Consider the following 26,402-nt stretch of genomic DNA (forward strand, 5'->3'; position numbering starts at 1 on the left):
ATTTTCAAAAAGACCAAAAAAGTGAAAAAGTATATTTAAACAAAACGCATTTGACTAACAGGTCGAACAACTGATGTTCTTTAACCCTGCTGACTGCCATTGACGATTGCCAAATAAAATTGATCACAAAATGTAACAAAATGGATCTGAATATAAATTTAATACGTCACAGAAAGAAAAAAAATGTTGTGCCACAAACATTCGGTGTCAATATTTCTTTAGTACACCAGATCTAGATTTCGACAATATATGTCTCTTCAGTGATGTTAGGGATCGAAACGGTATTTGGAAGGCCATATAATTTACTCTCAATTTAAGATTGACTCTTGAATTTTAAGAGACAATATAGGATGAACGGATCATATAAACCGGAGGAAAAATATGATACATGCCCAAACAAAAAATATAAACGAGTCTAAATTGAAAACTACGTTCAAACCTATGATTGCGTTGGATAAAAACCGCAATTTTTATACGTGTGCATGTTAAACAAATTTCGTTGTAGAAGGGTCTAAAAACAGCACAAACAACATTTTCAAAAAGACCAAAAAAGTGAAAAAGTATATTTAAACAAAACGCATTTGACTAACAGGTCGAACAACTGATGTTCTTTAACCCTGCTGACTGCCATTGACGATTGCCAAATAAAATTGATCACAAGATGTAACAAAATGGATCTGAATATAAATTTAATATATATATATATATATATACGAGTCTAAATTGAAAACTACGTTCAAACCTATGATTGCGTTGGATAAAAACCGCAATTTTTATACGTGTGCATGTCAAACAAATTTCGTTGTAGAAGGATCTAAACACATTACAAACAACATTTTCCAAAAGACCAAAAACGTGAAAAAGTATATTTAAACAAAACGCATTTGACTAACAGGTCGAACAACTGATGTTCTTTAACCCTGCTGAGTGCCATTGACGATTGCCAAATAAAATTGATCACAAGATGTAACAAAATGGATCTGAATATAAATTTAATACGTCACAGAAAGAAAAAAAAAATGTTAACTAATGACTACGATGTTGTGCCACAAACATTCGGTGTCAATATTTCTTTAGTACACCAGATCTAGATTTCGACAATATATGTCTCTTCAGTGATGTTAGGGATCGAAACGGTATTAATATATATATATATGTTAAAATTACATTGTTAGGCAATCTATAATTTTATTTGTGTAATTGAATTAATCTCTGTACTGATTAATCCACACTCCCATAGATTTGTATGTCATGTGCTGCTATTTATAGGCACTTATATATATATTATAATAATAGCCCCGACAATTTTAACTGTGACATAAGTCCGTGACCTGGAAACTGTTTTCCTAAATAAATTTTCGTGATTTCTTATAACATCTATTAGTTTTCAGATGGGATCAAGAATTTAGAAAAAAATGGGGGTTGGGTACAAGTATTAACTACTAGTAGGACTAAGTCTTGCTCTTTTTAACGATCAATGCATTTGAATAGGATCATATAGTTGGAATCCCGTTTATCCTGGGTTAGGAGCCCCCTTTTTATAAACGGTCTGGATCCGCCTATGTTAAAATTATATCTCCAAAAGCCACCAACCCAAGTCCGTTTCTGTTTTTTTTTACTCTAATCCACAGTGACATCAAATTTGTCGATATCGCCGTTATTTGTTCAAGAGAGACATACTTATTTCTTTTTGTATGGTACGCGTACGCAATTGCCTACAGATCTAGAGCTTACTGACTGAAGATCAATATTCAGCTATGTTATTAAAATAGGCTGGGGCGTGTGGGATTAAACATGCTTTCGAAGGTAAATAATATTGCTGTGGAACTTTTTTTTTCTTAGAGTGTACAAGTGTGGACACAGATGAGTGTGGATAGTATGTTTGGATGTTTGACAGTGTCTTATGACAATAAAGTTCTATGTTTTTCCTATATGGTGTTAATAACTGTGTTGCACGGTGACAACCGATCTGAGCATTAGGAGTGTTATTTATTTGATATTTTTTTATGTTCAATACAGACATGGGGAGACAGTAATTACATTAGTTACCAAATGATTATGATAGAACATGTTCTACATCTTTGGTTTTGGATACATTTTGTAGCTGGGAGAGCAATTGTTAATTTCTGTGTCGATTTGGTCTCTTGTGGAGAATTGTCTCATTTGCAATCATACCTCATCTTTTTTATATGTATTTGCTTACTATAGGTATGGTTCTATTTACATTACTTTGTGGTGGATCGTCAGTATCATTAGTATTTTTTTTTGTTAAAATGTCGAATTTCTTCCTCAGATTAGAATACATTTATTGGTTTTAAGTAATGACAATGGCTTATGTCTGACATGATTATTGGGGCTAAATAAGATAGAAAGTAAACCTCTGTGCTGATTTATATCAATTCTTTATATCTCCTCAAAAGCTGGTCGAAGCAAAGACAAATTTTGACCAATATAAAAATGATTTCACCAAAAGAACCTTTGTGAGCATGCTTCAAAGACTCATAACTGCTCCAAAAGTAATCTGATCGAATAAGGGAAATCACACTATTTAAACTACTAATAATAATTCATTGAAATTTTGCATTTAGACAGATCATACTTATTTCAATATTTTAGGCGAAAAAAAAATTGGGGTCACCGATGTTGTATTCGAGATATGACGTCATAAAAAAGTTAAGAATTGCGTTATACTGTAATAAAGAAATAGCGCTCAAAAATGCTAAAAGAAGGCAAAATTGTTGAAAAACTATGTTTAACTGGTTTAACTAAAACGGTCAATTGTAACTTTTATCTTATACACATTTATTTTTCTCACTTTCCTTATTTTTAAGGCCTTTTTACATTTCCCGCCATTTTTAGTTGCCGTTTATTATAGATTTTTCTTGAAATAAAAAAAATCTACTAATGTTTTTTCCTTCAAAGTTCTGCATTAGTTACAGCTTCAGTGGAGATTTTGAAAGCATTAATAAAAAAGGGGGGTCACCGATAATTTAAATCCGCTACAGAGGAAATAATCTTACAATCATTTTTTGGCGGGAATTATTACTTTTTCTCCTAACGTTATGGAACGACGTTGCTAGCATAGCAGCATTTCTTGCAATGCTTGGAACTATTGGGTTTAAATTATATATTTTTACGTTTTACGGCGATTACCGATTATTTGGGATAAGTTTTGTATTTTGCTTGCAATTTTTGTTTTGCATATCAATATGGATACTTCTCATAATGTTTTGTTGTACTGAATATGCATTGAATATTTCCCAATGAAAGTAACGTAAGCAACACACAACAAAATATATCGTATTTGGGTAATGCATAAGCTTTATGAAATGAGAGGATATAAACGGTATGATGAGACAACTCTCTACCTGAGATCAATTGACATAAACCGTATTAAAGTGCAATATTTTCCCATTTAGATCCGAAAAGGATGAGGATATATATTTTGCTTTGATATAAAAAGTTTGTCGAGAATTACAAGTTAAACGGGTCTTGCTTATAAAATTCACTATACTTTCATCAATAGCGGTACAATTAGATTATGAAATGAAACGATTGTCAGAAAAAAAGGTAAATTATAATTCCCCTCATATGTTTACAAGCTTTGTATGATGTGGAGAGGTATATAGCCACGCTTTAGGCCCAATTTTATTTCACTTTCAATTCTATACACATAAATCTTATTGCAGAGAAATAAAAAAAAACTCGCGATCGCAGTCAGTTTACGCTTCCCAAATTTGAAAAAAAAATGATAAAGATAATTTGTTATCCTCTTGTGATACAAAACTTTTTTCACAACTTAAGAACCGAATTTACACAAACTAGTCTAGTTTATGGATATAAGTTTTATATGACTTAACTGTTATGATTTATAGTATTGACGCAATAACGTGCGTAACTTCCAAACAAACAGTAACAGTTTATTAAAAAGTAATTACCAAAGTTGAAGTCATCTGAATTTTTTAATTGCATTTGTTGTATAGGAAAAACTAATGTGTGCTTCATGCTGTATTATTAAAATAATTAATTTACGGCTTGCAGATTTAGAATCTTCTACTTCGGAAGATTGCGGGTATCTTGGCTGAAAAGTAACACGTTCCATTTAGACTACAAACAGAATAAATTCACTTACTTGTCCATTGCATCGGGAAGAAAAAAAATCCGAATTGTCGTGTTTAAAAATCCACAAACTCGGCACTTAAAAAAAAGCTCTCAATGACACCGTTTTCGGAAGAAATTTAAAATTGTTTAACATTTCTGTTATTACACAACGCTCCATAATCGACACAAATTAAGTTCGAGTTTCAGTTTTATTTTAATTTCGAATATTTTTTCCAGTAAGATTTCTAGTTTAAGCTCGAGTTACACTTAAAAACTTCTTGAGTTATACTGTTAGATAGAGTAACAATTCTGGTGAAAGTTTAAATTTTGAGATCCGATGAAATTAAGAGTAAGAATGTGGTTTCTTTTTTCTGTTGGTGCATTCTTTTTGTTTGAATGTATATTCTTTTATCACATTTATCTTTCATTGTCACAGTGGTAAATGCACCTATTTTTGCCAATACTGATTAATGAGGGGGCAGGACCTTTTTCGTGACGTCGGGATCAAGTGTTTTTAAACTCGGGATTTCGGAATTGACCCTTTCGGAATCCGGGATTTCTGTTTTCGATGTTCGGGATGTCAGGAGTTTTTTTTTTTAATTCTGAACCTCGTGATTTCATGTTTTAAGGTCGGGATTTCGGGATCAGGACCCCTCTGCCCCACCCCATCCCTCATTAATGATAGTTAATTTGAAAAAAAAGAATTGAATTTGTGTGCCAATAACGGTTTCCGACAATATACCTTTATCACTGTCGACAGTGATCACATTGAGTGATCTAAACTCGAACCTACATCTGAACTTTTATTACTATTTATTAATTTACCATTGTTTTCTTGAATTTTGAAAAACTTTCAGTGGCAAATATTACATGAACATCAGCACAAAACATTTGTCTATATGAGTGGAATATTCTTTCACCAGACGGACCATTAATGTGTTTGTTACAGTTAAGCAGTACTCTGTGAGACATGTGTATATCTCTACATAAAGACATGTTTGTGTGTGTGTGTGTTAAATATTTCTCTTGTTGGAGACTGATAAAGCCAAATGTATAGTACGTGTTGGATTATTTTACGCCCGGTTATGGGACTTATTATAGTAAACATCTGTCCGTCCGTCCCTCGTCAACATGTCGGACATTAACTCAAAAACGCTTTGATAAATTGTTTATATCTGTTGATGTAAATACCCTTATAATTTTCATAAATTTCTAATATGACATTAAGAAGTAATGGATCTTTCTGAAATTGTACCACAAAGTTCCATATATAAATATATATATATATATATCACAAATGAAAGGCTGAAATTAAGGGGTACATGTAATTGCTCAAAACGGTCAGGAATTGGTGGCCACAAACAAGCATTTGACTAAAATTACTATTAATAATTTTACAATAAATCGTGTTATGGATCTATCTAAAATTGTACTTCAAGGTTCCATACCACACAGGGAAGGCTGGGATTGAGTTTGGTGATAATTACTCCAAAAGGGGAGCGGGTGGCGTTTCATTTGTTTTTTTTGCAAAGTTTTCGAAATATCTCGAAAAGAAATCTCCTATTGCACAATAGATTTTTAATACCTTTGACCACATTTATTTTGTGTCAGAAACCTAAATTATGTCAAAAATTGTATCACAATCCAAATTTAAACCGTATCAAGATTTAATATTGTATCCAAACTTGTCCCAACTGTTCAGGGTTCAGAAGCGTTAGATATCAAAGGAAATTTGGCAAAGATGGACGACATTTAGATAATTTCTGTCGTCACATGTGAAATAAATAACGATTTCAAATAGAACTTCACACATGTACGTCCAGTGGCAAGTTTAGTGCATATTCAGTATTAGAACATATGAAGTTGACTCTGCTTTATAAAAACCCGACAGGCTGAGCCGGATAAATACTTTTATGAAATGAGATGATTGATGAATTATTTATAAATGTAGCATAGAAGACTATAATAGTTATGACGTTGCATGCATGTGAAATGAGAAAACTGTAAGTCGAAATTCCGATTGCTATACGCTAACATGCTGGAACTCTTGGTCTATATGTACCTCCGCCCGCCCCACCCCCCCTGACAATATACACTGAACCCTACAAACCGCATCGCGGCGATACGCTGCCAAAGTTGTGCCATTTCATGACCACTTTCGGTCAAGATGAGTCCATAATATTTTTGGAAATTTACAATTCAATTAGATATTGAACATATACATCAGAAAATTAAAAAAAAAATATATATGTCACCGACTTCGTTCTCGAGAAAATGGTCGGAGAGGGTACTAAGTTACATTGAATATGCTTTGAAATTCCAACGTTCTTAGTGTTGATTATGCATGATGATTATATGTATTGTATTGGTAGATCCTTTTTATCATATTGGTCTGGATAGTGGGTCATTCATTTATTAATTAGATATAGGAAGATGTGGTGTGAGTGCCAATGACACAACTCTCCATCCAATGTTTATTTTGTGTTTCCAATATTATTCTCTTATTTTAGCACCTCATCATTCAATCTTTTATTTTTGCCTTTTATTCTGCAGTATTTGCCCATTATTTTGTATTCCGCAGGTAAACCCCAATACAAACTAGAAACTCGCTAGTACAACATATCATTTGTAAAACATATGATATGTCCATTATCATTTCTCCTGCTTTAGTGGAACATGCCTTCGAGCGTTCGCTTTTCATATCAAAATTAGCAACCTTTACGGCGAAATCGAAAACGGCGACGTCATAATAAGGTCACAAGATAAGATATTGAACTCTCAAGGGAGAGAACTTTTAGATCTCTGTGCTACTGCCCAACTCAGACTATTAAATGGTCGATTTATAGGAGACATTTTGGGTAATATAACATGTTTTAATACAAAAGGTTGTAGTATTGTAGATTATGCGGTTACAAGTATGAGTCTGCTCTCTTCAGTGAAATATTTTAAAGTGCAAGATCCATCACCATTCTCAGATCACTGCCAGTTGGTAACTTATATAACATGTAATTTTCAGATCAGTAAACTTCAAAGCCAATATATAAAACAAAAGTTTAATTATAAATGGACTAAACTTTCTAAAAAATTATTGGAAATGGAACTGACTAAATCAAATATATATGAAGAAATAGGCAGGTTTCAGACAAACAAATTTGAGAAAACATCAGAAGGAATAAATCTTGCAAGTAATGCAATATGTAATATTTATACTAATCTATCAGAAAAGTGTATGATAAAAAATTGTTTTAAAAAGGTAAAGAAAAAAAATAAAGCACCATGGACAGATAATGAATATCTGGAATTAAGAAAAACTGTACAAAAGATAGGCAAAAAACTAAAATTATCTCCCTTTGACCAAAACTTGAAATTAAAATTTTTTCATTATAGTAAACTTTTGAAAAAAGCATATAAATTTAAAAGAAAGCAGTATAAACAAAACATATTAAATAAACTTAAAAATCTGTCTCCTACAGAGAGTAAGGAATTTTGGAATATCTTAAAAGGAATTAATAAAAGAGAAACAAACTCAAATGATTCACCACTTTTTGATCTTAATGTGCTAGCTAAACACTTTAAAACACAAGGAGAACCAGATAAAATAGATGAAAATTTCAAAAATTTAATATCTAAAGAGGTAGGAAACAGAGAACAAAAATTAAATGAAAAACAAACAGATGACCCTATTAAAATATCTGAAATAAAAAATGTTATAAAATCACTAAAGAATGGTAAAAGTACTGGCCCAGACTTAATTTGTTATGAAATAATAAAACACAGTAGCCAGGTAATGCTAACTTCATTAGCAAAATGCTTTAATCTAATATTAGATAGTTCAATTTATCCAGATGAGTGGAATAAATCATATATAATACCTATTTTTAAACAGGGAGACTTACTGGATCCAGCTAATTATAGGGGTATTTCCCTAATGAATTGTTTAAGTAAGATATTTAATTCTGTCATAAATAACAGGTTGATAATAATTTTTGAAGATAACATGAATCCATCACAGTTTGGATTCCGAAAGAATAATAGAACTTCAGATAGTTTGTTTATTTTAAAAACAGTTATTAATAAATATATAAATAATAAAACCCAAAAAATATTTGGATGTTTTGTAGATTTGAAGAAGGCATTTGACTCAGTTTGGAGACTAGGCCTTCTATATAAATTGATAAAGACTGATAATATTAGACCTAAATTATATAAAGTGTTAAAAAATATGTATGAATGCACTGAAGCTTCAGTAAAATATAAAGAAAACATATCTGATTCAGTATTTATAGATAGAGGCTTGAAACAGGGTGACAGCCTCAGTCCTAATCTTTTTAATATTTATATAAATGACCTTCCTGAAATTTTTGATAGTGATTGTAAACCAGTAAATCTTAATAACATGTCATTAAGCTGTCTTATGTTTGCCGATGATTTACTTTTATTGTCTGAAAGTGCAGAGGGTTTACAGAAGTCATTAGAGAAATTAAGCAACTATATGTAAAAAATGGCAGTTGTCAATTAACATAAATAAAACTAAAGTGATAGTATTTCAACAAAAAAACATACCGTACACTAAAGCAGAGTTTACTTTGGATGGTTATAAATTAGAAAAAGTATTAAAATATAAATATCTAGGTAATATTATAGAGGCTTCTGGTAAATTCCATACATCACATATGGAACTATCAAAAAAAGGCACAAAAGTTCTATTCAGTTTGTTTAAATATATGAATAATATAGAAAATATACCTATAAATATACATAAAAAACTATTTGAATCTTTAATAAAACCAATTTTAATGTATAACTCAGAAATTTGGTATATGGACTACTATGAAAAAGTACTGAGGTCTCAGAGTAGAGCAGTAAATAATGATAAAGATTTTGATTTACTTACGTCAATTGATAATAGCTTTATTGAAAAGGTGAATTTAAAATTTTGCAAATTAATTCTAGGTTTAAGTAAAAAAGCAGTTAACATTGCATCAAGGGCAGAGTTAGGACAATATCCATTAGATGTATATGTAAAGGTTCAAGCACTAAAATATATGGCAAGAGTATCTAACACAGAAATTACTCCGTTGTTATATGATGCATACTGCACAACTAAACTGTTGGATGAATCAGGAACCTATTCTTGGTATACTTTTGTAAAAAATATAACTCATGAAAATAATTTAAATATATCTGATATACAAAATATTGACTTCATAAAAGAAAAATATAAAATGAATAAACACATGAAAGATATTATGCGAGAAAACTATAAAAAGCTGTTCTTTAAAAAATTAAATTCTGTAACAGAAAATAATAAATTATTTATCTATAGTAAAATCAAAAAGAAATACGAAACTGAGCCTTATTTACTTAAAGAAAATAACTTTGAAATAAGGAAAAAATTTACTAAATTAAGGGTAAGTGACCATATTTTGGAAATTGAAAGGGGTAGATACAAAAATATAAAAAGGGAAGAACGTTTATGTCAACATTGTTGTCTAAATAAAATAGATGATGAAGAACATTTTTTATTTACATGTATTAAAAATAAAGATTTGAGACTTGAATTTTTGCAGAAAGTTAGAAATACCTATTCTGATATAGATAATATGGATAATGTGGATAAATTGGTTTTATGTCTTTCGTGTCCGTCAATTATGCAGTATACGGCTCCATTTGTTAAAAAGTCATGGTCACTGAGGAGAGTGGACTCAACAACTGCATGATAGATACTTATATGTATATAATGTTTGTTCTTTTGTTGTTATTTTTGTATGATGTATTGTGTTCATTTATATATGCCTTCAACCCCATTGGGGTATAAATGTGCATTTATTCAATAAACATAATACAGTTACGACACTATGGCGGCGCCGAGAGTGATGCGTATAAACAATAGAGTGATTTCCCTTTAATATGTCTTAATATGTCTAAATACCTAAAAAGCTATTTAGTACTCAAAAGGTATTGCAAAATTATTCCTTTTCCTTTTTTGTTTTGTTATATGGATACAAATATAAGTGATACATCATGTACCAATACAGTATTTGTTGTGGTATGCAAGTGTAGTAATTAACATTTACTGTAACAATGTTAATGCACACAAATTAAGAAATAACAAATGAATGGAACTGATACTCCGCAGGGTGCTGCTGTATACGACTGCAGAGGTGGAAACCTGAACGGTTGAGGCTAGTATGGACACAACATTCAAGCTGGATACAGCTCTGAATTTGGATTGTGGTTAAATAGTTGACACAACATAGGTTTCTGACACAGATTGAATGTGTAAATTATTGTTTGTTTCCCCAATCCCGACCCTGCCAAGCCAGGTGTGGATAGGTAGGTAGGGAAATAATTTATTTTTTCCAAAAAGCTTGAATATTATCGGACGATCCGGCAAGCCTGAAAATCCAAAATGAATAAAATAATATTCCACTTAGTTTTGACAATAAAATTTTATGAGTAGCACCAATTTTGAAGGGTCGGTTGGGATTGGGAAACAAACAATATTTTATTTAAGGCCTAAGAAATTCAACTTAAAAAATTTAAATTGGACATTTACCTATTTTGGTCCAATATCCAGAATCTAAATACATGGTTAAATTCAGAATATCATAGAACCCGAAGAATTCAATTTTTGATGAAATCAAATAATGTTTAATTTTAGACCCTTGAGACCTCCATGTGGACCAATTTGATTACCGGGCCCAAATATTAAAAATCTAAATACACGGTTAGATTCGGCATATTGAAGAACCCCATATATTCAATTTTTGTTGAAATGAAACAAAGTTCAATTTTTGACCCTTTGGATCTTAATGTAGACCAATTTGAAAACAGGACAATACTGTGCAATTGAATATTCCTGGCTATTGGCAATACTGTGCAATTGAAAATTTCTTGCTATTGCGCAATATTGTGCAATTAAATATTTCTTGCTATTGTGCAATACAGTGCAATTAAAAATTTCTTGCTATTGCACAATACTGTGCAATTGGAGATTTCATGCTATTGTGCAATACTGTGCAATTGCATTTCTTGCTATCGAACAATACTGTGCAATTAAAGATTTCTTGCTAAATTGCAGAATACTGTGCAATTGAAAATTTCTTGCTATTGCACAATTATACTTAGTATAATAATTTTTGACCCAGATTGGGGCCAACTTGAAAACTGGGCCCATAATCAAAAATCTAAGTACATGTTAAGACTCACCATATCAAAGAACCCCAAAAATTCAATTTTTGTTAAAATCAAGCTAATTTTAATTTTGGACCCTTTGGACCTTAATGTAGATCAATTTAAAAACAGGACCAAAAATTAAGACTCTTAACACGGTTAGATTTGGCATATCAAAGAAGCACAATAATTCATTTTTTTGATGAAAGCAAACAAAGTTTAATTTTGGCCCCTTATTCCTTGGGACCAAAACTCCCAAAAATAATCCAAACCTTCCTTTTGTAGTCATAAACCTTTATAGATTTCTATTAACTTCTTAGAGTGTAATAGATTATTACTTTCTGTTTGGTGGAATTGTGAAATAGAAGTCAATACGTTCTTGCTCAATCTTTTGTCGCTTTGAAGGTGTCAGCCTAAACAATGTGTTACATGTACTGTAATTTGAATTTCAAACAATGACTGCATGACTTTTTTCGACGCGCAGGTCAACTCTCCCGTACTAGCGAATCACATGACTTTGACATAGTAAATAATATATTACAGCGAATATGAGTGAAAATGTCTTTATAAATAAAGAACTGTCGCATAAAAATTAGATACACGGAAAGTTCACTAAGTCTATTCTTATTTTAAAATCATTTTACCAAAAAAAATTAAAAAAATGTAAGCCAATAAAACCTACTGTAATCCAATGTCACATAGTAAATATAAAGGAAAGAACAGTGAGTTCGTACCAAATGTAGTTTATTATAAGAGTTAAATGCTTGATTTTGGTTTTAATTCATAGTGTATTGTTGTGTGTACATCTAAATGGCATACTACCCATAGGGGACCTCAATTGGAAAAATATGTTTTTTCTTTTAAAGTTCTCAAAGATGGTAATAGCGTTAGCCATATACATAGACTTCTTCCACTAACAGTTTTTAACCGTCGTCCTGTCATCATGCATTTTTAAAATTTCATTACCACACAAGTATTCATGTGCAGCGGTATCAAATAGTTATAACCTTACGGTCTTCAACAATGAGACCGCTGAATGTATCATAGAACAGACCGACCTATATTTGATATTCTTAAAGAAATGGTCAATATAAAATAGTTATTGTTCAATATTTATCTATTGTTAACCTAAAATTATCAAATTTACATTTTTGAATATCAAATTTTGTTATAATAAAACACCCATGCAACCACGCATCCCATATTGCTGATAGGACCCGACACAAATATCAATTTCGTGTTTCGGTAGTTAAGCTTGGGATGGTCAATTTAAGATGCATTATTTGAATATAATCAAATATGAAAATTATTCATATTTATATTGATATATTTATATTTTTATTCTTCTTCTTTATATCTAGTTATTATGACAGATCTACCATCATCAGGGGTCCAACTGTCAATTTAATGTTAAAGTCTTTAACTTTGATCTACTAAGCATATCTCCAATACTTTTATGTTTGCTATACGCAACTATTGGTGCTGCATTGAATATTTGTGCACAGTCTTCATCGAACTGTAATAACTGCCAGTGTTTCATTATACGTTTCTTTATTTTACGTATATATGGATTATATTTAGTTATTAAAACTAACGGAATACTTTGCTTCTCTTTAGATTTGTTTTGTTGTAATAAATCAGTACGGTCAATTGCTAAAGCATCAGTAATACTATCATCTATTTCCACGTTATCATAACCCCTATCTAATAATTTCACTTTGAAATTAGTTAGATTGTTTATTAATTTGTTATGGTCACTTGTATTTCTAATTTGCCGTATTGCTTCACCTTTAATAAATCCTCTGAATACATGCTGTGAGTGACAGCTATTTCTGTGCAGAAACAGATAAGAATTTGTTTCTTTAAAATGTATTTCGAGGTCAAGAATGCCATATGTTGTAAATCTTTGACCTTTAATTACATCAACATCCAAGAACGACATTTTATCGTTTTTGATTTCATAGGTGAACTTTAATAAGGGGTTATAATCATTTGCTAGACGAAAAAAATCTGTAATTTCATCTGATGTTCCATCATATATTATGAATCCATCGTCTCTATATCTGCCATGATAGAATATTTTGTCTTTATATTGAAATGCAGAAATAATTTCATTCATTATTTCAAACATAAGAATGTCACAGATTTCCGGTGACGGAACTGCACCAATTGCCGTACCTATTATTTGTTTGTAAATTTTCCCATCAAATTCAAATACATTGTTTTCTAAAATGATTCTCAACAAATGTATTAATACATTGACTGGCGGAGCATTGACCTTGAAGTTCGATTTGTCAAAACTGTCATATGCTCGTTCAACTGCACGCAATAATGCTTCTTGAGGTAGATTTGTAAACATCTGTGTTATATCATACGAAACTAACAGGCTGTTTGCCATAGGTTTTAATTTCTCAATGATATTAATGAACGATGTAGTATCTTTTATATATGTGGACTGATTTTGAACTATTGGTATAAGAAAATAGTCAACGTAATGACCTATAAGTTCAGTTACAGAACCACACTGTGATATAATTGGTCTGCCAGGTGGAATTATATTTAATTCATTTAATCCATCTTGTTGTATTTGTTTAAACGTCTCTATTTCAAGGCGGTGAATTTTTGGAAGAATATAAATTCTCCCTAATCGTGCATCTCTTAATTTTTGACCATTTGTTAAAAATCTAAATGATATTTTGTCGATTATGCCTTGATCGTATAATGATTTAACATACTCAATGACTTGGATTTTCAGTTCTGCCATGTTAAATGAATCTAATTGGCAGTAATGTTGAGTATTTAGTTGTCTTGTGACTTCTGTTATATAGTCTAGCCTGTCTAAAATAACACAATTTGAATTTTTATCTGCCTTTTTTATTACTATTGTTTCATCATTTTTCAAATTGCTTAGCGCTATTCTTTCGCCCTTAGTAAGATTGTTTTTTACATTTCTTTCTATTGGTAGAAAAGACAATTCAAGCTTGGTTAACTCTATATAATTTTCCAACGTATGGCACGTAGTGGCAGGTTTATATCCTGTATTGTTACGAAATGGATGAAGGTCAGTTTTTTCTTGACTGAACATATACCTACATCGTAATTTTCTAGCAAATTCATTGTAGTCTTTTAGTATAGACATTTTTGCATTTTTGCTTGATGGCGTTGGTATAAATTTCAAGCCTTTCGCCAACAGGATATATTCCTGATTTGATAATCTGCGTTTCGATAGATTAATTACATGCTTTTTGGCATGTGCAGTTCTTTGCTGCATATTGTATTTATTCCGTTCTTTTTTATTGTAGAATCGGAATTTTTGCTTTTTAGCATTTCTATTAAAACGACGTGCCATTTTTGAGTTCACATTGGGTGATTCTCTTAGCTACGTGCCTTTGTTGAGCTCACATTGGGTGGCTGAAGAATTTTTAGGTTTACACATGTTATAAACCTTGAAAGAAGATCCGCCCATTTTGACGTGGGTTGATAGGCGGGGATAAGATAGCAGTGAGAAATTGTCTGTGTTGATGATGTATAAATGAGTCACATTGTTGTGTGGAACTTTTCAAAGTAAATCATGTCATGAAGTATTTTCAACTCAAGGCTAAAAGCTTTGTCCACCGGAACAATAAATTAACACACACCGTATCCCATCAATCAGGCAATGCGGATCGTCCTCAATGCAGAAAACGATTCTCGGTAAGGTGCAGAAGGACAGCCGTCCATGAATACATTTTGTTATAATAAAACACCCATGCAACCACGCATCCCATATTGCTGATAGGACCCGACACAAATATCAATTTCGTGTTTCGGTAGTTAAGCTTGGGATGGTCAATTTAAGATGCATTATTTGAATATAATCAAATATGAAAATTATTCATATTTATATTGATATATTTATATTTTTATTCTTCTTCTTTATATCTAGTTATTATGACAGATCTACCATCATCAGGGGTCCAACTGTCAATTTAATGTTAAAGTCTTTAACTTTGATCTACTAAGCATATCTCCAATACTTTTATGTTTGCTATACGCAACTATTGGTGCTGCATTGAATATTTGTGCACAGTCTTCATCGAACTGTAATAACTGCCAGTGTTTCATTATACGTTTCTTTATTTTACGTATATATGGATTATATTTAGTTATTAAAACTAACGGAATACTTTGCTTCTCTTTAGATTTGTTTTGTTGTAATAAATCAGTACGGTCAATTGCTAAAGCATCAGTAATACTATCATCTATTTCCACGTTATCATAACCCCTATCTAATAATTTCACTTTGAAATTAGTTAGATTGTTTATTAATTTGTTATGGTCACTTGTATTTCTAATTTGCCGTATTGCTTCACCTTTAATAAATCCTCTGAATACATGCTGTGAGTGACAGCTATTTCTGTGCAGAAACAGATAAGAATTTGTTTCTTTAAAATGTATTTCGAGGTCAAGAATGCCATATGTTGTAAATCTTTGACCTTTAATTACATCAACATCCAAGAACGACATTTTATCGTTTTTGATTTCATAGGTGAACTTTAATAAGGGGTTATAATCATTTGCTAGACGAAAAAAATCTGTAATTTCATCTGATGTTCCATCATATATTATGAATCCATCGTCTCTATATCTGCCATGATAGAATATTTTGTCTTTATATTGAAATGCAGAAATAATTTCATTCATTATTTCAAACATAAGAATGTCACAGATTTCCGGTGACGGAACTGCACCAATTGCCGTACCTATTATTTGTTTGTAAATTTTCCCATCAAATTCAAATACATTGTTTTCTAAAATGATTCTCAACAAATGTATTAATACATTGACTGGCGGAGCATTGACCTTGAAGTTCGATTTGTCAAAACTGTCATATGCTCGTTCAACTGCACGCAATAATGCTTCTTGAGGTAGATTTGTAAACATCTGTGTTATATCATACGAAACTAACAGGCTGTTTGCCATAGGTTTTAATTTCTCAATGATATTAATGAACGATGTAGTATCTTTTATATATGTGGACTGATTTTGAACTATTGGTATAAGAAAATAGTCAACGTAATGACCTATAAGTTCAGTTACAGAACCACACTGTGATATAATTGGTCTGCCAGGTGGAATTATATTTAATTCATTTAATCCATCTTGTTGTATTTGTTTAAACGTCTCTATTTCAAGGCGGTGAATTTTTGGAAGAATATAAATTCTCCCTAATCGTGCATCTCTTAATTTTTGACCATTTGTTAAAAATCTAAATGATATTTTGTCGATTATGCCTTGATCGTATAATGATTTAACATACTCAATGACTTGGATTTTCAGTTCTGCCATGTTAAATGAATCTAATTGGCAGTAATGTTGAGTATTTAGTTGTCTTGTGACTTCTGTTATATAGTCTAGCCTGTCTAAAATAACACAATTTGAATTTTTATCTGCCTTTTTTATTACTATTGTTTCATCATTTTTCAAATTGCTTAGCGCTATTCTTTCGCCCTTAGTAAGATTGTTTTTTACATTTCTTTCTATTGGTAGAAAAGACAATTCAAGCTTGGTTAACTCTATATAATTTTCCAACGTATGGCACGTAGTGGCAGGTTTATATCCTGTATTGTTACGAAATGGATGAAGGTCAGTTTTTTCTTGACTGAACATATACCTACATCGTAATTTTCTAGCAAATTCATTGTAGTCTTTTAGTATAGACATTTTTGCATTTTTGCTTGATGGCGTTGGTATAAATTTCAAGCCTTTCGCCAACAGGATATATTCCTGATTTGATAATCTGCGTTTCGATAGATTAATTACATGCTTTTTGGCATGTGCAGTTCTTTGCTGCATATTGTATTTATTCCGTTCTTTTTTATTGTAGAATCGGAATTTTTGCTTTTTAGCATTTCTATTAAAACGACGTGCCATTTTTGAGTTCACATTGGGTGATTCTCTTAGCTACGTGCCTTTGTTGAGCTCACATTGGGTGGCTGAAGAATTTTTAGGTTTACACATGTTATAAACCTTGAAAGAAGATCCGCCCATTTTGACGTGGGTTGATAGGCGGGGATAAGATAGCAGTGAGAAATTGTCTGTGTTGATGATGTATAAATGAGTCACATTGTTGTGTGGAACTTTTCAAAGTAAATCATGTCATGAAGTATTTTCAACTCAAGGCTAAAAGCTTTGTCCACCGGAACAATAAATTAACACACACCGTATCCCATCAATCAGGCAATGCGGATCGTCCTCAATGCAGAAAACGATTCTCGGTAAGGTGCAGAAGGACAGCCGTCCATGAATACATTTTGTTATAATAAAACACCCATGCAACCACGCATCCCATATTGCTGATAGGACCCGACACAAATATCAATTTCGTGTTTCGGTAGTTAAGCTTGGGATGGTCAATTTAAGATGCATTATTTGAATATAATCAAATATGAAAATTATTCATATTTATATTGATATATTTATATTTTTATTCTTCTTCTTTATATCTAGTTATTATGACAGATCTACCATCATCAGGGGTCCAACTGTCAATTTAATGTTAAAGTCTTTAACTTTGATCTACTAAGCATATCTCCAATACTTTTATGTTTGCTATACGCAACTATTGGTGCTGCATTGAATATTTGTGCACAGTCTTCATCGAACTGTAATAACTGCCAGTGTTTCATTATACGTTTCTTTATTTTACGTATATATGGATTATATTTAGTTATTAAAACTAACGGAATACTTTGCTTCTCTTTAGATTTGTTTTGTTGTAATAAATCAGTACGGTCAATTGCTAAAGCATCAGTAATACTATCATCTATTTCCACGTTATCATAACCCCTATCTAATAATTTCACTTTGAAATTAGTTAGATTGTTTATTAATTTGTTATGGTCACTTGTATTTCTAATTTGCCGTATTGCTTCACCTTTAATAAATCCTCTGAATACATGCTGTGAGTGACAGCTATTTCTGTGCAGAAACAGATAAGAATTTGTTTCTTTAAAATGTATTTCGAGGTCAAGAATGCCATATGTTGTAAATCTTTGACCTTTAATTACATCAACATCCAAGAACGACATTTTATCGTTTTTGATTTCATAGGTGAACTTTAATAAGGGGTTATAATCATTTGCTAGACGAAAAAAATCTGTAATTTCATCTGATGTTCCATCATATATTATGAATCCATCGTCTCTATATCTGCCATGATAGAATATTTTGTCTTTATATTGAAATGCAGAAATAATTTCATTCATTATTTCAAACATAAGAATGTCACAGATTTCCGGTGACGGAACTGCACCAATTGCCGTACCTATTATTTGTTTGTAAATTTTCCCATCAAATTCAAATACATTGTTTTCTAAAATGATTCTCAACAAATGTATTAATACATTGACTGGCGGAGCATTGACCTTGAAGTTCGATTTGTCAAAACTGTCATATGCTCGTTCAACTGCACGCAATAATGCTTCTTGAGGTAGATTTGTAAACATCTGTGTTATATCATACGAAACTAACAGGCTGTTTGCCATAGGTTTTAATTTCTCAATGATATTAATGAACGATGTAGTATCTTTTATATATGTGGACTGATTTTGAACTATTGGTATAAGAAAATAGTCAACGTAATGACCTATAAGTTCAGTTACAGAACCACACTGTGATATAATTGGTCTGCCAGGTGGAATTATATTTAATTCATTTAATCCATCTTGTTGTATTTGTTTAAACGTCTCTATTTCAAGGCGGTGAATTTTTGGAAGAATATAAATTCTCCCTAATCGTGCATCTCTTAATTTTTGACCATTTGTTAAAAATCTAAATGATATTTTGTCGATTATGCCTTGATCGTATAATGATTTAACATACTCAATGACTTGGATTTTCAGTTCTGCCATGTTAAATGAATCTAATTGGCAGTAATGTTGAGTATTTAGTTGTCTTGTGACTTCTGTTATATAGTCTAGCCTGTCTAAAATAACACAATTTGAATTTTTATCTGCCTTTTTTATTACTATTGTTTCATCATTTTTCAAATTGCTTAGCGCTATTCTTTCGCCCTTAGTAAGATTGTTTTTTACATTTCTTTCTATTGGTAGAAAAGACAATTCAAGCTTGGTTAACTCTATATAATTTTCCAACGTATGGCACGTAGTGGCAGGTTTATATCCTGTATTGTTACGAAATGGATGAAGGTCAGTTTTTTCTTGACTGAACATATACCTACATCGTAATTTTCTAGCAAATTCATTGTAGTCTTTTAGTATAGACATTTTTGCATTTTTGCTTGATGGCGTTGGTATAAATTTCAAGCCTTTCGCCAACAGGATATATTCCTGATTTGATAATCTGCGTTTCGATAGATTAATTACATGCTTTTTGGCATGTGCAGTTCTTTGCTGCATATTGTATTTATTCCGTTCTTTTTTATTGTAGAATCGGAATTTTTGCTTTTTAGCATTTCTATTAAAACGACGTGCCATTTTTGAGTTCACATTGGGTGATTCTCTTAGCTACGTGCCTTTGTTGAGCTCACATTGGGTGGCTGAAGAATTTTTAGGTTTACACATGTTATAAACCTTGAAAGAAGATCCGCCCATTTTGACGTGGGTTGATAGGCGGGGATAAGATAGCAGTGAGAAATTGTCTGTGTTGATGATGTATAAATGAGTCACATTGTTGTGTGGAACTTTTCAAAGTAAATCATGTCATGAAGTATTTTCAACTCAAGGCTAAAAGCTTTGTCCACCGGAACAATAAATTAACACACACCGTATCCCATCAATCAGGCAATGCGGATCGTCCTCAATGCAGAAAACGATTCTCGGTAAGGTGCAGAAGGACAGCCGTCCATGAATACATTTTGTTATAATAAAACACCCATGCAACCACGCATCCCATATTGCTGATAGGACCCGACACAAATATCAATTTCGTGTTTCGGTAGTTAAGCTTGGGATGGTCAATTTAAGATGCATTATTTGAATATAATCAAATATGAAAATTATTCATATTTATATTGATATATTTATATTTTTATTCTTCTTCTTTATATCTAGTTATTATGACAGATCTACCATCATCAGGGGTCCAACTGTCAATTTAATGTTAAAGTCTTTAACTTTGATCTACTAAGCATATCTCCAATACTTTTATGTTTGCTATACGCAACTATTGGTGCTGCATTGAATATTTGTGCACAGTCTTCATCGAACTGTAATAACTGCCAGTGTTTCATTATACGTTTCTTTATTTTACGTATATATGGATTATATTTAGTTATTAAAACTAACGGAATACTTTGCTTCTCTTTAGATTTGTTTTGTTGTAATAAATCAGTACGGTCAATTGCTAAAGCATCAGTAATACTATCATCTATTTCCACGTTATCATAACCCCTATCTAATAATTTCACTTTGAAATTAGTTAGATTGTTTATTAATTTGTTATGGTCACTTGTATTTCTAATTTGCCGTATTGCTTCACCTTTAATAAATCCTCTGAATACATGCTGTGAGTGACAGCTATTTCTGTGCAGAAACAGATAAGAATTTGTTTCTTTAAAATGTATTTCGAGGTCAAGAATGCCATATGTTGTAAATCTTTGACCTTTAATTACATCAACATCCAAGAACGACATTTTATCGTTTTTGATTTCATAGGTGAACTTTAATAAGGGGTTATAATCATTTGCTAGACGAAAAAAATCTGTAATTTCATCTGATGTTCCATCATATATTATGAATCCATCGTCTCTATATCTGCCATGATAGAATATTTTGTCTTTATATTGAAATGCAGAAATAATTTCATTCATTATTTCAAACATAAGAATGTCACAGATTTCCGGTGACGGAACTGCACCAATTGCCGTACCTATTATTTGTTTGTAAATTTTCCCATCAAATTCAAATACATTGTTTTCTAAAATGATTCTCAACAAATGTATTAATACATTGACTGGCGGAGCATTGACCTTGAAGTTCGATTTGTCAAAACTGTCATATGCTCGTTCAACTGCACGCAATAATGCTTCTTGAGGTAGATTTGTAAACATCTGTGTTATATCATACGAAACTAACAGGCTGTTTGCCATAGGTTTTAATTTCTCAATGATATTAATGAACGATGTAGTATCTTTTATATATGTGGACTGATTTTGAACTATTGGTATAAGAAAATAGTCAACGTAATGACCTATAAGTTCAGTTACAGAACCACACTGTGATATAATTGGTCTGCCAGGTGGAATTATATTTAATTCATTTAATCCATCTTGTTGTATTTGTTTAAACGTCTCTATTTCAAGGCGGTGAATTTTTGGAAGAATATAAATTCTCCCTAATCGTGCATCTCTTAATTTTTGACCATTTGTTAAAAATCTAAATGATATTTTGTCGATTATGCCTTGATCGTATAATGATTTAACATACTCAATGACTTGGATTTTCAGTTCTGCCATGTTAAATGAATCTAATTGGCAGTAATGTTGAGTATTTAGTTGTCTTGTGACTTCTGTTATATAGTCTAGCCTGTCTAAAATAACACAATTTGAATTTTTATCTGCCTTTTTTATTACTATTGTTTCATCATTTTTCAAATTGCTTAGCGCTATTCTTTCGCCCTTAGTAAGATTGTTTTTTACATTTCTTTCTATTGGTAGAAAAGACAATTCAAGCTTGGTTAACTCTATATAATTTTCCAACGTATGGCACGTAGTGGCAGGTTTATATCCTGTATTGTTACGAAATGGATGAAGGTCAGTTTTTTCTTGACTGAACATATACCTACATCGTAATTTTCTAGCAAATTCATTGTAGTCTTTTAGTATAGACATTTTTGCATTTTTGCTTGATGGCGTTGGTATAAATTTCAAGCCTTTCGCCAACAGGATATATTCCTGATTTGATAATCTGCGTTTCGATAGATTAATTACATGCTTTTTGGCATGTGCAGTTCTTTGCTGCATATTGTATTTATTCCGTTCTTTTTTATTGTAGAATCGGAATTTTTGCTTTTTAGCATTTCTATTAAAACGACGTGCCATTTTTGAGTTCACATTGGGTGATTCTCTTAGCTACGTGCCTTTGTTGAGCTCACATTGGGTGGCTGAAGAATTTTTAGGTTTACACATGTTATAAACCTTGAAAGAAGATCCGCCCATTTTGACGTGGGTTGATAGGCGGGGATAAGATAGCAGTGAGAAATTGTCTGTGTTGATGATGTATAAATGAGTCACATTGTTGTGTGGAACTTTTCAAAGTAAATCATGTCATGAAGTATTTTCAACTCAAGGCTAAAAGCTTTGTCCACCGGAACAATAAATTAACACACACCGTATCCCATCAATCAGGCAATGCGGATCGTCCTCAATGCAGAAAACGATTCTCGGTAAGGTGCAGAAGGACAGCCGTCCATGAATACATTTTGTTATAATAAAACACCCATGCAACCACGCATCCCATATTGCTGATAGGACCCGACACAAATATCAATTTCGTGTTTCGGTAGTTAAGCTTGGGATGGTCAATTTAAGATGCATTATTTGAATATAATCAAATATGAAAATTATTCATATTTATATTGATATATTTATATTTTTATTCTTCTTCTTTATATCTAGTTATTATGACAGATCTACCATCATCAGGGGTCCAACTGTCAATTTAATGTTAAAGTCTTTAACTTTGATCTACTAAGCATATCTCCAATACTTTTATGTTTGCTATACGCAACTATTGGTGCTGCATTGAATATTTGTGCACAGTCTTCATCGAACTGTAATAACTGCCAGTGTTTCATTATACGTTTCTTTATTTTACGTATATATGGATTATATTTAGTTATTAAAACTAACGGAATACTTTGCTTCTCTTTAGATTTGTTTTGTTGTAATAAATCAGTACGGTCAATTGCTAAAGCATCAGTAATACTATCATCTATTTCCACGTTATCATAACCCCTATCTAATAATTTCACTTTGAAATTAGTTAGATTGTTTATTAATTTGTTATGGTCACTTGTATTTCTAATTTGCCGTATTGCTTCACCTTTAATAAATCCTCTGAATACATGCTGTGAGTGACAGCTATTTCTGTGCAGAAACAGATAAGAATTTGTTTCTTTAAAATGTATTTCGAGGTCAAGAATGCCATATGTTGTAAATCTTTGACCTTTAATTACATCAACATCCAAGAACGACATTTTATCGTTTTTGATTTCATAGGTGAACTTTAATAAGGGGTTATAATCATTTGCTAGACGAAAAAAATCTGTAATTTCATCTGATGTTCCATCATATATTATGAATCCATCGTCTCTATATCTGCCATGATAGAATATTTTGTCTTTATATTGAAATGCAGAAATAATTTCATTCATTATTTCAAACATAAGAATGTCACAGATTTCCGGTGACGGAACTGCACCAATTGCCGTACCTATTATTTGTTTGTAAATTTTCCCATCAAATTCAAATACATTGTTTTCTAAAATGATTCTCAACAAATGTATTAATACATTGACTGGCGGAGCATTGACCTTGAAGTTCGATTTGTCAAAACTGTCATATGCTCGTTCAACTGCACGCAATAATGCTTCTTGAGGTAGATTTGTAAACATCTGTGTTATATCATACGAAACTAACAGGCTGTTTGCCATAGGTTTTAATTTCTCAATGATATTAATGAACGATGTAGTATCTTTTATATATGTGGACTGATTTTGAACTATTGGTATAAGAAAATAGTCAACGTAATGACCTATAAGTTCAGTTACAGAACCACACTGTGATATAATTGGTCTGCCAGGTGGAATTATATTTAATTCATTTAATCCATCTTGTTGTATTTGTTTAAACGTCTCTATTTCAAGGCGGTGAATTTTTGGAAGAATATAAATTCTCCCTAATCGTGCATCTCTTAATTTTTGACCATTTGTTAAAAATCTAAATGATATTTTGTCGATTATGCCTTGATCGTATAATGATTTAACATACTCAATGACTTGGATTTTCAGTTCTGCCATGTTAAATGAATCTAATTGGCAGTAATGTTGAGTATTTAGTTGTCTTGTGACTTCTGTTATATAGTCTAGCCTGTCTAAAATAACACAATTTGAATTTTTATCTGCCTTTTTTATTACTATTGTTTCATCATTTTTCAAATTGCTTAGCGCTATTCTTTCGCCCTTAGTAAGATTGTTTTTTACATTTCTTTCTATTGGTAGAAAAGACAATTCAAGCTTGGTTAACTCTATATAATTTTCCAACGTATGGCACGTAGTGGCAGGTTTATATCCTGTATTGTTACGAAATGGATGAAGGTCAGTTTTTTCTTGACTGAACATATACCTACATCGTAATTTTCTAGCAAATTCATTGTAGTCTTTTAGTATAGACATTTTTGCATTTTTGCTTGATGGCGTTGGTATAAATTTCAAGCCTTTCGCCAACAGGATATATTCCTGATTTGATAATCTGCGTTTCGATAGATTAATTACATGCTTTTTGGCATGTGCAGTTCTTTGCTGCATATTGTATTTATTCCGTTCTTTTTTATTGTAGAATCGGAATTTTTGCTTTTTAGCATTTCTATTAAAACGACGTGCCATTTTTGAGTTCACATTGGGTGATTCTCTTAGCTACGTGCCTTTGTTGAGCTCACATTGGGTGGCTGAAGAATTTTTAGGTTTACACATGTTATAAACCTTGAAAGAAGATCCGCCCATTTTGACGTGGGTTGATAGGCGGGGATAAGATAGCAGTGAGAAATTGTCTGTGTTGATGATGTATAAATGAGTCACATTGTTGTGTGGAACTTTTCAAAGTAAATCATGTCATGAAGTATTTTCAACTCAAGGCTAAAAGCTTTGTCCACCGGAACAATAAATTAACACACACCGTATCCCATCAATCAGGCAATGCGGATCGTCCTCAATGCAGAAAACGATTCTCGGTAAGGTGCAGAAGGACAGCCGTCCATGAATACATTTTGTTATAATAAAACACCCATGCAACCACGCATCCCATATTGCTGATAGGACCCGACACAAATATCAATTTCGTGTTTCGGTAGTTAAGCTTGGGATGGTCAATTTAAGATGCATTATTTGAATATAATCAAATATGAAAATTATTCATATTTATATTGATATATTTATATTTTTATTCTTCTTCTTTATATCTAGTTATTATGACAGATCTACCATCATCAGGGGTCCAACTGTCAATTTAATGTTAAAGTCTTTAACTTTGATCTACTAAGCATATCTCCAATACTTTTATGTTTGCTATACGCAACTATTGGTGCTGCATTGAATATTTGTGCACAGTCTTCATCGAACTGTAATAACTGCCAGTGTTTCATTATACGTTTCTTTATTTTACGTATATATGGATTATATTTAGTTATTAAAACTAACGGAATACTTTGCTTCTCTTTAGATTTTTTTTGTTGTAATAAATCAGTACGGTCAATTGCTAAAGCATCAGTAATACTATCATCTATTTCCAAGTTATCATAACCCCTATCTAATAATTTCACTTTGAAATTAGTTAGATTGTTTATTAATTTGTTATGGTCACTTGTATTTCTAATTTGCCGTATTGCTTCACCTTTAATAAATCCTCTGAATACATGCTGTGAGTGACAGCTATTTCTGTGCAGAAACAGATAAGAATTTGTTTCTTTAAAATGTATTTCGAGGTCAAGAATGCCATATGTTGTAAATCTTTGACCTTTAATTACATCAACATCCAAGAACGACATTTTATCGTTTTTGATTTCATAGGTGAACTTTAATAAGGGGTTATAATCATTTGCTAGACGAAAAAAATCTGTAATTTCATCTGATGTTCCATCATATATTATTAATCCATCGTCTCTATATCTGCCATGATAGAATATTTTGTCTTTATATTGAAATGCAGAAATAATTTCATTCATTATTTCAAACATAAGAATGTCACAGATTTCCGGTGACGGAACTGCACCAATTGCCGTACCTATTATTTGTTTGTAAATTTTCCCATCAAATTCAAATACATTGTTTTCTAAAATGATTCTCAACAAATGTATTAATACATTGACTGGCGGAGCATTGACCTTGAAGTTCGATTTGTCAAAACTGTC

The sequence above is a fragment of the Mytilus trossulus genome, chromosome 12 (assembly GCF_036588685.1).
Source record: "Mytilus trossulus isolate FHL-02 chromosome 12, PNRI_Mtr1.1.1.hap1, whole genome shotgun sequence".
NCBI classification, from domain to species: domain Eukaryota; kingdom Metazoa; phylum Mollusca; class Bivalvia; order Mytilida; family Mytilidae; genus Mytilus; species Mytilus trossulus.